Below are 10,000 nucleotides of genomic sequence, written 5' to 3'. Positions count from 1 at the left end.
CTCCCCTAACCGCGATCTCGCACCGTGTTTCGTGTGGCGAATTCAAAAGCCGGCCGGCGCTGCTGCAACCATTACGGTCGGTACGCATACGCCGCGGAGGGCGGGACGGTCATCGGAGCGTGCGGTTCCTCCATCGAGTACTGCGCACCTCGGCCGTCGCATCGCCGTGCCATGACCGGCCGCGCGTCAACGCGAACCGGTGCCAGCGAGATCCCTCGCCTGCAAGAACCGACCGGCAGCCTCCGTCACCCGAGGACGCGGAGGCGCTTGCCGCGGACGGCGGGACGGTATGCACTGGTGCACAGCGGACCCGTCACATCGCCAGTTCCTTGACCGACCGCCGACGCTTGTGCCGTTCCTCTCGTACTTGGCAGTCGCCGCGCGATTGTCGGGTCTCGTTCTTGCACGCTCGAACGGTCGGGAGGGCACTCGGCTGGCGTTTCGGGAACGCGCAGCCTCGCCTTCTACCGACGTAACCACGACTCGCCGTTCGCGCTCCGCCGCTCCTGTTTACAGTACTAGGCGGTCCCGCAGCGGTCGGGTCGCGCATTTCGAGCGCTTCGAGCCACGGTGCAGTGGCGGGTCGAAAGCCGACCTATGAGTGCGTTGCGCCGTTTGTACCCGCGTCCGCCACCTGGCCGACCGTCCAAGGTCGCGGTGTTGGCGTCCGCTGGGCGCAACAATTTGTCACGGGGTGCCGCTCCACATTCAGGCAGCCCCGTGGGGAAAAGCCGACCCCGCGTCCAAACGGGGTCAGCGGCAGAAAGTGTCGGGCGCAGACGCAGCTGAGGCGCTCACCCTTCACAATCCGTTAATGATCCTTCCGCAGGTTCACCTACGGAAACCTTGTTACGACTTTTACTTCCTCTAAATGATCAAGTTTGGTCATCTTTCCAACAGACCGGCGCAACCGAAAGGCCGCGCCGGACATCGGTCCGAAGACCTCACTAAATCATTCAATCGGTAGTAGCGACGGGCGGTGTGTACAAAGGGCAGGGACGTAATCAACGCGAGCTTATGACTCGCGCTTACTGGGAATTCCTCGTTCAAGGGGAACAATTGCAAGCCCCTATCCCAATCACGAAAGAAGTTCCACGGGTTACCCAGTCTTTTCAGACAGGGATAAAGACACGCTGCTTCCTTCAGTGTAGCGCGCGTGCGGCCCCGGACATCTAAGGGCATCACAGACCTGTTATTGCTCTGTTTCGTGCGGCTAGGAGCCGCTTGTCCCTCTAAGAAGGTTGTAAGGTGCTGGGAACCCCGCACCTATTTAATAGGCTAGAGTCTCGTTCGTTATCGGAATTAACCAGACAAATCGCTCCACCAACTAAGAACGGCCATGCACCACCATCCACCGAATCAAGAAAGAGCTCTCAATCTGTCAATCCTCCCAGTGTCCGGGCCGGGTAAGTTTTCCCGTGTTGAGTCAAATTAAGCCGCAGGCTCCACTCCTGGTGGTGCCCTTCCGTCAATTCCTTTAAGTTTCAGCTTTGCAACCATACTTCCCCCGGAACCCAAATACTTTGGTTTCCCGGAAGCTGCCCGCCGAGTCATTTGAGTAACTCAGGCGGATCGCTGGTTGGCATCGTTTATGGTCAGAACTAGGGCGGTATCTGATCGCCTTCGAACCTCTGACTTTCGTTCTTGATCAATGAAAACATTCTTGGCAAATGCTTTCGCAGTAGTTCGTCTTGCGACGGTCCAAGAATTTCACCTCTAGCGCCGCAATACGAATGCCCCCGTCCGTCCCTCTTAATCATTACCTCGTATTCCAAAAACCAACAGAACAGAAACGAGGTCTTGTTCTATTATTCCATGCAAGTTTATTCAGGCGACTCGCCTGCGTTGAGCACTCTAATTTTTTCAAAGTAAAAGCACCGGCCATCTCGAGGCACACAATGAAGTGCACCAAGAAAGAACCGGCATGATGTTCAGTCCGAGCCGTCGCATCGGGTAGATGCACTACTCGTCTGGAACTGAGATCCAACTACGAGCTTTTTAACCGCAGCAGCTTTAGTATACGCTATTGGAGCTGGAATTACCGCGGCTGCTGGCACCAGACTTGCCCTCCAATTGATCCTCGTTAAAGGATTTAGAGTGCACTCATTTCAATTACGGGGCCTCAAAAGAGTCCCGTATTGTTATTTTTCGTCACTACCTCCCCGTGCCGGGAGTGGGTAATTTGCGCGCCTGCTGCCTTCCTTGGATGTGGTAGCCGTTTCTCAGGCTCCCTCTCCGGAATCGAACCCTGATTCTCCGTTACCCGTAACAACCATGGTAAGCAAGTAACCTACCATCGAAAGTTGATAAGGCAGACACTTGAAAGAAACGTCGCCGGCTCGTGGCCATGCGATCAGCACAAAGTTATCCAGAGTCACCACACAATACGGGCCGAAACCCGATCGATCTTGGTCTAATAAAAGCACCCGTTACCCAAAGGGCTCCAGGCTCACTGCATGTATTAGCTCTAGAATTGCCACAGTTATCCAAGTAGGAAGAAACGATCTAAGGAACCATAACTGATTTAATGAGCCATTCGCGGTTTCGCCTTATTTCGGCATGTACTTAGACATGCATGGCTTAATCTTTGAGACAAGCATATGATTACTGGCAGGATCAACCAGGTAATCGTTCGACTGCGCGTCCGTCCTCGCCTTCGGCGGGCCGGACGCAGTCTGTGTGCGGCGGAGGCCACCTTCAGGCGCCCCAACACGCTTATTTTGCACTCCGAGATGACGGCGTTCGAGCTCGCTACGGCACAACCTTCCCGAAAGACGAGTGGGAGCCGTGCGGCAAGAAGCACGTTCATGCTCGCTCTTTTTCGTTGCATCGACTCGGTCGCGCCGTGCGGGTTGCCCAAGCCCGCTGCACTGTCGGTGGACCGGCCGGAACTAGCAACGGAGCCGAGACTGCAAAGCCGCCAGACGACGGGTCACGCCCGCGTCTTCGGCGCTTTCGCATCTGAATCGCCCGAGGACGACACGGAACACACCTCGATATCGTGGTAAAACGGCACCGTCCGACAACCAGCCCCTAACGCATCAAGCGGATGAGGCTGCAGACGACTGCCGTGGATTCCCCTGGAGCAGACCCGAGGACACGCTTGACGAGGCCGAAGCCCGCCGCATATCAGACACCCGGTCGCTTTCGCGTACGCCGCTCACGAGAACCCCCACATAATAGCAGCGATAAGTACCCAGACCTCCTTGGGCACTAATACGAGCGTACTCGAGAAAATTTCACCGCGGGTGTGCCCCGAAACGTGTGGCACGTTGAGCGTGCCACAAGTCTACGTCGCTCTCAAACCCGCCGAGGTCGTAGAATTTGCGACCCTACTCACGAAATTCCCACCGAGGATACGGCCGCAAACGTACCGCACCTTGGGTAGGCCACGAGTTTGTGCAACACTACGCTGACGGCACAGCACCGAGGTCGTGCGCGCACGCACGGGAAAATTCCGCCGCGGTTTCTGCCGAAAACGTGAGGCACCACGACTCTCCGCAAGTTCGCGTCGACTGCGAAAGACCGAAGTCGTGAACGACGTGTCCGCTACTCGCCGCCGACACGCTGGACACCAAACGTACAACGACTCGACGGCGTCGTAGAGGCCCACGACGCGGTTTTCCTTAACGACGTCTCGGCGTGGCACCGACAGGTTAGAACGGCCGACCAACGTTCCCTGTCCGCCGTTCGGCTCAGTCGAAGGGCTCGGCGACTTCGGCAACGCTGCGAAGCCGCACGGTGACGCACGCCATGTCCCCATTTTTTTTTTTTTTTTCTTTCTGCGTCTGCCGGGGTGCCCCTATAATAGCAGCGATAAGCACCCAGACCGCCGTGGGTCGCTCGCCCCGGCTGACGTGGTTTTTCGTACTCCTGCGGCGGTCGCCGTCAAGCACGTCCAAATACGCTACTTTCGTGGGCGCATTCACGCTCTTTCGCTTCGCCGGAGTGCCAGCACTCACTCTGCCAAAAACGGCGAACATCCGAGCGGCGGTTCCCACTTTTGCGTCGGCGTCGCAAACCCCGCCCCGGCAGACGAGGTTTGCCGTACTCGTGCGACGGTGGCCGGCGGGCACGTCGAAAGACGCCGATATCGTGCGCGAATTGGCGCACCTTGGCTTCACCGGAGTGCCGCCACTGACTCCTCCAAAAACGGCGAAGATCCGAGCGGCGCTTCCCACTTTCGCATCGGCGTCCCGAACTCCGCCCCGGCTGACGCGGTTTACCGTACTCGTGCGACGGTCGCCGGCGAGCACGTGGAAAGACGCCGATATCGTGCCCGAATCGGCTCCGTTCGGCTTCGCCGGAGTGCCAGCACTGGCTCGGCGAAAGACGACGAACATCCGAGCGACGGTTCTCACTATTGCGTACGCGTCGCAAACCCCGCCCCGGCAGACGCACTTTGCCGTACTCGTGCGACGGTCGCCGGCGAGCACGTAGAAAGACGCCGATATCGTGCCGGAATCGGCCCCGTTTGGCTTCGCCGGAGTGCCAGCACTCACTCGGCCACAAACGGCGAACATCCGAGCGGCGGTTCCCACTTAGCCGTCGGCGTCCCGAACTCCGCCCCGGCAGACGCGGTTGCCGAGCTCGTGCGACTAGCGACCGCGAAGCCGTCTCGCGACGCCGCTTTCGTGCGCGGCTCCCACTGCGACCTGGGTCACCCGAGGTCGACGAGCAAGAAAGAATGTCGAAAAAAAATTTTTTTTTTTTTGCGTCTGCCGGGGTGCCCCTATAATAGCAGCGATAAGCACCCAGACCGCCATGGGTCGCTCGCCCCGGCTGACGTGGTTTTTCGTTTTCCTGCGGTGGTCGTCGTCAAGCACGTCCAAACACGCCACTTTCGTGGGCGCATTCGCGCTCTTTCGCTTCGCCGGAGTGCCAGCACTCACTCTGCCAAAAACGGCGAACATCCTAGTGGCGGTTCCCACTTTTGCGTCGGCGTCGCCAACCCCGCCCCGGCATACGCGGTTTGCCGTACTCGTGCGGCGGTGGCCGGCGGGCACGTCGAAAGACACCGATATCGTGCGCGAGTCGATGCTTCTTGGTCTCGCAGGAGGGCCGCCACTCACTCCTGCAAAAACGGCGAAGATCCGAGCGGCGCTTCCCACTTTTTCGTCGGCATCGCAAACCTCGCCCCGGCAGACGCGCTTTGCCGTACTCGTGCGACGGTCGCCGGCGAGCACGTCGAAATACGCCGATATCGTGCCCGAATCGGCCCCGTTTCGCTTCGCCGGAGTGCCAGCACTCACTCGGCCAAAAACGGCGAACATCCGAGCAGCGGTACCCACTTAGCCGTCGGCATCCCGAACTCCGCGCCGGCTGACGCGGTTGCCGAGCTCGTGCGACTAGCGACCGCGAACGCGTCTCGCGACGCCGCTTTCGTGCGCGGCTCCCATTGCGACCTGGGTTACCCGAGCTCGACCAGCAAAAAAGAAGGTCGAAAAAAAATTTTTTTTTTCTGCGTCTGCCGGGGTGCCCCTATAATAGCAGCGATAAGCACCCAGACCGCCGTGGGTCGCTCGCCCCGGCTGACGTGGTTTTTCGTACTCCTGCAGCGGTCGCCGTCAAGCACGTCCAAATACGCCACTTTCGTGGGCGCTTTCGCGCTCTTTCGCGTCGCCGGTGTGCCAGCACTCACTCTGCCAAAAACGGCGAACATCCTAGTGGCGGTTCCCACTTTTGCGTCGGCGTCGCCAACCCCGCCCCGGCATACGCGGTTTGCCGTACTCGTGCGGCGGTGGCCGGCGGGCACGTCGAAAGACACCGATATCGTGCGCGAGTCGATGCTTCTTGGTCTCGCAGGAGGGCCGCCACTCACTCCTGCAAAAACGGCGAAGATCCGAGCGGCGCTTCCCACTTTTTCGTCGGCATCGCAAACCTCGCCCCGGCAGACGCGCTTTGCCGTACTCGTGCGACGGTCGCCGGCGAGCACGTCGAAATACGCCGATATCGTGCCCGAATCGGCCCCGTTTCGCTTCGCCGGAGTGCCAGCACTCACTCGGCCAAAAACGGCGAACATCCGAGCAGCGGTACCCACTTAGCCGTCGGCATCCCGAACTCCGCGCCGGCTGACGCGGTTGCCGAGCTCGTGCGACTAGCGACCGCGAACGCGTCTCGCGACGCCGCTTTCGTGCGCGGCTCCCATTGCGACCTGGGTTACCCGAGCTCGACCAGCAAAAAAGAAGGTCGAAAAAAAATTTTTTTTTTCTGCGTCTGCCGGGGTGCCCCTATAATAGCAGCGATAAGCACCCAGACCGCCGTGGGTCGCTCGCCCCGGCTGACGTGGTTTTTCGTACTCCTGCAGCGGTCGCCGTCAAGCACGTCCAAATACGCCACTTTCGTGGGCGCTTTCGCGCTCTTTCGCGTCGCCGGTGTGCCAGCACTCACTCTGCCAAAAACGGCCAACATCCGAGCGGCGGTTCCCACTTTTGCGTCGGCGTCGTAAACCCCGCCCCGGCAGACGCGGTTTGCCCTACTCGTTCGACGGTCGCCGGCGAGCGCGTCGAAAGACGCCGATATCGTGCGCTAATTGGCGCTCCTTGGCTTCTCCGGAGTGCCGCCACTCACTCCTCCAAAAACGGCGAAGATCCGAGCGGCGTTCTCCACTTTCGCATCGGCGTCCCGAACTCCGCCCGGGCTGACGCGGTTTACCGTACTCGTGCGACGGTCGCCGCCGGGCACGTCGAAAGACGCCGATATCGTGCCGTAATCGGCCCCGTTTGGCTTCGCCCGAGTGCCAGCACTCACTCGGCCAAAAACGGCGAACATCCGAGCAGCGTTTCCCACTTTCGCATCGGCGTCCCGAAGCCCGCCCCGGCAGACGCGGTTTGCCCTACTCGAGCGACGGTCGCCGGCGATCACGTCGAAAGGCGCCGAATTCGTGCACGAATCGATGCTTCTTGGTCTCGCAGGAGGGCCGCCACTCACTCCTGCAAAAACGGCGAAGATCCGAGTTGCGCTTCCCACTTTTTCGTCGGCGTCCCGAACTACGCCCCGGCTGACGCGGTTTACCGTACTCGTGCGACGGTCGCCGGCGGGCACTTCAAAATACGCCGATTTCGTGGGCGCATTCACGCTGTTTCGCTTCCCCGGAGTGCCAACACTCACTCTGCCGAAAGCGGCGATCATCCGAGCGGCGGTTCCCACTTTTGCGTCGGCTTCGCAAACGGCGCCCCGGCAGACGCGCTCGTGCGACGTACTCGTGCGACGGTCGCCGGCGAGCACGTCGAAAGACGCCGATATCGTGCTCGAATCGACCCCGTTTCGCTTCGCCGGAGTGCTGCCAGTCACGGCGCAGAGAACGGCGAACAAGTGTTTTTTTTTTTTTTTCCTAGAATTTGTGTTATAGAAGGCACATTTGATATCGGACGATAATTTTCAACTTTATCACGCGCACCGATTTTCGTGTAGAGGTTTGCAAGTTTATGGGAATTTCTCCACTTGGAATAATGCGATTTAGTAGTACTACGAGAACTTCATGGATGTACTCAAGGGTACGGGGCAAGTCAGTTACGTCAACACCTGCAGATTTTTTACACTTCAAACTGAAAATTGTTGGTTGTGAGTCCTCGTGTGATATTAAAGGCCGATTCGCTAACACATAGAACAAAGAAAGAAAGGAAGAAAAAACGCCCGCGCTCGCTCAAGAAACCTGGGTTCGCAACAAGTGGCAACAACAAGCAACCGAGCGAGTGCGCCAAAACCCGTGGCGGCCGAACAAACGCGAAGTCCCAACCGCGTCAGCCGGGGCGGCACGGGACAGGAAAAATCACTTCAGCCGGGGCGGCGGGGCACCGAATAAACCTCGTCACCTCGTCGCAGGATAAAAGAGGAAACAAAAAGTCTAAACAGCGTCTGCTGGAGCGAATGCGTAATAAAACAACAACAACAACAAAAAAAAAACACCCGCGCTCAAGAAGTCTGCAATCCTCACAAAAGGCGACTGTGACCGAGCAGCGTCAGCCGGGGCCGTGCGGAAACGGAAAAACCGCGACTACCGGGGCGTCGAGGCACCGAAAAATCCACTTCAGCCGCGGCGAAAAAAAAAACAAAAAGAAAGACGGAGGGGGGGGGGGGAACCACGTCTGCCGGGGCGAAGGAAAAAAAAAAACGCGTCTGCCGGGGCGAGCCCGGGTGCGGCACCACCGGGAAAACTGTGGCAAACAGACATGGCGATCGAGTGAGTGGGCCGCCAGCCAGGCTCAGCCAAAAAGTGCAAAGTCCGAACTGCGTCAGCCGGGGCGGCAAAAACCGCGTCAGCCGGGGCGGCGCAAAAAACCGCGTCTGCCGGGGCGGCACGAAACCGCGTCAGCCGGGGCGGGGCGAAAACTGCGTCAGCCGGGGCGAAAAGAAAAAAAAAAACGCGTCTGCCGGGGCAAGCCCGGGTGCGGCACCACCGGGAAAACTGTGGCAAACAGACATGGCGATCGAGTGAGTGGGCCGCCAGCCAGGCACAGCCGAAAAGTGCAAAGTCCGAACCGTGTCAGCCGGGGCGACGCAAAAACCGCGTCAGCCGGGGCGGCGCGAAAACCGCGTCAGCCGGGGCGGCACGAAACCGCGTCAGCCGGGGCGGCGCGAAAACTGCGTCAGCCGGGGCGGCGCGAAAACCTCGTCAGCCGGGGCGAGCGAAAAGGGGGGGGGGGAACCACGTCTGCCGGGGCGAAAGAAAAAAAAACGCGTCTGCCGGGGCGAGCCCGGGTGCGGCACCACCGGGAAGACTGTGGCAAACAGACATGGCGATCGAGTGAGTGGGCCGCCAGCCAGGCTCAGCCCAAAAAGTGCCAAGTCCGAACTGCGTCAGCCGGGGCGGCAAAAACCGCGTCAGCCGGGGCGGCGCGAAAACCGCGTCTGCCGGGGCGGCGCGAAAACTGCGTCTGCCGGGGCGAGCCCGGGTGCGGCACCACCGGGAAAACTGTGGCAAACAGACATGGCGATCGAGTGAGTGGGCCGCCAGCCAGGCACAGCCGAAAAGTGCTAAGTCCGAACTGCGTCTGCCGGGGCGGCACGAAACCGCGTCAGCCGGGGCGGCGCGAAAACCGCGTCTGCCGGGGCGGCACGAAACCGCGTCAGCCGGGGCGGCGCGAAAACTGCGTCAGCCGGGGCGAGCCCGGGTGCGGCACCACCGGGAAAACTGTGGCAAACAGACATGGCGATCGAGTGAGTGGGCCGCCAGCCAGGCACAGCCGAAAAGTGCTAAGTCCGAACTGCGTCTGCCGGGGCGGCACGAAACCGCGTCAGCCGGGGCGGCGCGAAAACCGCGTCTGCCGGGGCGGCACGAAACCGCGTCAGCCGGGGCGGCGCGAAAACTGCGTCAGCCGGGGCGAGCCCGGGTGCGGCACCACCGGGAAAACTGTGGCAAACAGACATGGCGATCGAGTGAGTGGGCCGCCAGCCAGGCACAGCCGAAAAGTGCTAAGTCCGAACTGCGTCTGCCGGGGCGGCACGAAACCGCGTCAGCCGGGGCGGCGCGAAAACCGCGTCTGCCGGGGCGGCACGAAACCGCGTCAGCCGGGGCGGCGCGAAAACTGCGTCAGCCGGGGCGAGCCCGGGTGCGGCACCACCGGGAAAACTGTGGCAAACAGACATGGCGATCGAGTGAGTGGGCCGCCAGCCAGGCACAGCCGAAAAGTGCTAAGTCCGAACTGCGTCAGCCGGGGCGGCAAAAACCGCGTCAGCCGGGGCGGCGCAAAAAACCGCGTCTGCCGGGGCGGCACGAAACCGCGTCAGCCGGGGCGGCGCGAAAACTGCGTCAGCCGGGGCGAAAGAAAAAAAAAAACGCGTCTGCCGGGGCGAGCCCGGGTGCGGCACCACCGGGAAAACTGTGGCAAACAGACATGGCGATCGAGTGAGTGGGCCGCCAGCCAGGCACAGCCGAAAAGTGCTAAGTCCGAACTGCGTCTGCCGGGGCGGCACGAAACCGCGTCAGCCGGGGCGGCGCGAAAACCGCGTCTGCCGGGGCGGCACGAAACCGCGTCAGCCGGGGCGGCGCGAAAACTGC

At 60.7% G+C, this 10,000-nt stretch overlaps 1 non-coding gene across 1 annotated transcript; it reads right to left on the bottom strand.

Moving 5' to 3' along the window:
- Positions 1-812: 812 nt before the first annotated feature.
- LOC142794814 (small subunit ribosomal RNA) lies at positions 813-2,627 on the bottom strand. Its single transcript, XR_012892638.1, has one exon. It is a non-coding gene; the product is annotated as a small subunit ribosomal RNA (ribosomal RNA).
- Positions 2,628-10,000: the final 7,373 nt, after the last annotated feature.

This window comes from Rhipicephalus microplus, unplaced genomic scaffold (genome assembly GCF_043290135.1).
Source record: "Rhipicephalus microplus isolate Deutch F79 unplaced genomic scaffold, USDA_Rmic scaffold_507, whole genome shotgun sequence".
Lineage (NCBI taxonomy): Eukaryota > Metazoa > Arthropoda > Arachnida > Ixodida > Ixodidae > Rhipicephalus > Rhipicephalus microplus.
Note: the sequence above shows the minus strand (reverse complement) of the source record. Positions and strands in the feature narration are given on the sequence as shown.